This window comes from Mus pahari, chromosome 9 (assembly GCF_900095145.1).
Source record: "Mus pahari chromosome 9, PAHARI_EIJ_v1.1, whole genome shotgun sequence".
NCBI lineage: Eukaryota > Metazoa > Chordata > Mammalia > Rodentia > Muridae > Mus > Mus pahari.
In genome coordinates this window covers 66,042,462-66,043,914 of record NC_034598.1, presented here as the reverse complement: position 1 = coordinate 66,043,914, position 1,453 = coordinate 66,042,462, and positions in this window count along the sequence as shown.

Below are 1,453 nucleotides of genomic sequence, written 5' to 3'. Positions count from 1 at the left end.
CCCCAAAACTATTTCTCCTGCTTTCCCCATTATGGCAAATGGTGTTTCATCTCTGCTTACCCAGCCATAAATACAGGAATGAAGGCCCTTTCCACACTTCCACCAAGTAACATTAAGTTACCACCTTAACATCTCATATTGGTCCTTCCCCCTCGCTGGTGACACTTTATGGCAGTCTTACACATTTTCTCACCATTCTATCCATATTTTGTAGTTCTGCTTATTTTTATACAGTTGCTGGAGAGCCTTTTATAAAACAAGCCCCAAAACAATCAAGCTGGTTTCCCAATTCAGTGGCTCCTTCTAATGCTCAAGCTAAAGTCTTAACGTCTTCCACACAAGCCCATTCATGATCTACTTTCTCTTGTCTCCAGGTCCTTCCTCTGCAGGAACGTTCTCTCTCTGAGTCTAACTCTTCTGAAGTTTAGTTTATGTGTATCTCGCATCTCTGCTCCGCTTCCGTCTGTTCTTCATTATATTTCAACATCCCAACATGGCGAACCTTCTCTGGCAAACCTTACGAACCCGACTATATCAAGGGTAACTTGGGAGAGCAAAAGACACTAATAATCCCTGATAAAGAAGTCATAGCTGAGCAGAGACACCAGGCTTTTTGCTATGGTTCCAATCCACACGTTACCATTTTAGGAGTCTGACTTTTGTGGTTTCATTCCTCTTCACTTTGTTTTCAGACTCTTCTGTATCTGACTCATACTCGATCTCCCATAAGCCAATTCGGGATTCTCCCAGAGGAAAATACTCTTACCCTCATGCTGACAACAGGGCGGGCCTCTCTGTACTTCCGTCTGGCCTTGATGGCTTCATTCTGACTGAGATTGCACTACATTTGTAGTTTCTGCGTGCTCAGCATTTCACCACATTTTTTAAAAAAATTAAAACATAATTTTATATTAAAAACACTACCTGGAACATTTTAAAGTATAGCAATGCTCAAAGCTTTCACAAGAGCAACACAGCTGTCTCTTCAACAGGTTTAGTTCACAACTCATTCCTCTCTTTCTTAATTTTTCTCCAATGGACCAAGAAGGATAACCACACTCTTCCCTTCCTTTGCAAATTCTGCACTCTCTTCATGTCTTGTAACGGGAGAGCAGATTCTTCTTTCTCTCCTAGTTTTGCTTTCCTTCCCTTGAAATATTTCTCCAACCACAGTGTGAACAGAAATTAACAATAAATTAGAGTAACCAATCAAATCAGTGTTTGGCTACAGACTGCAGATAATTTGCTTTCTTGTATTAATGACTAGTTTATTATTGAGGTCATTGCCACTTCTAAAGAAGCAAATTCTCAAATGCTATCCCCTTTCCTGGTTTCCCCTCCAAAAACCCTCTATCCCCTCCCTGCTCCCCCTGCTCACCAACTCATCCACTCCTGCTTCCTGGTCCTGGCATTCTCCTACACTGGGGCATTGAGCCTTCACAGGACCAAGGGC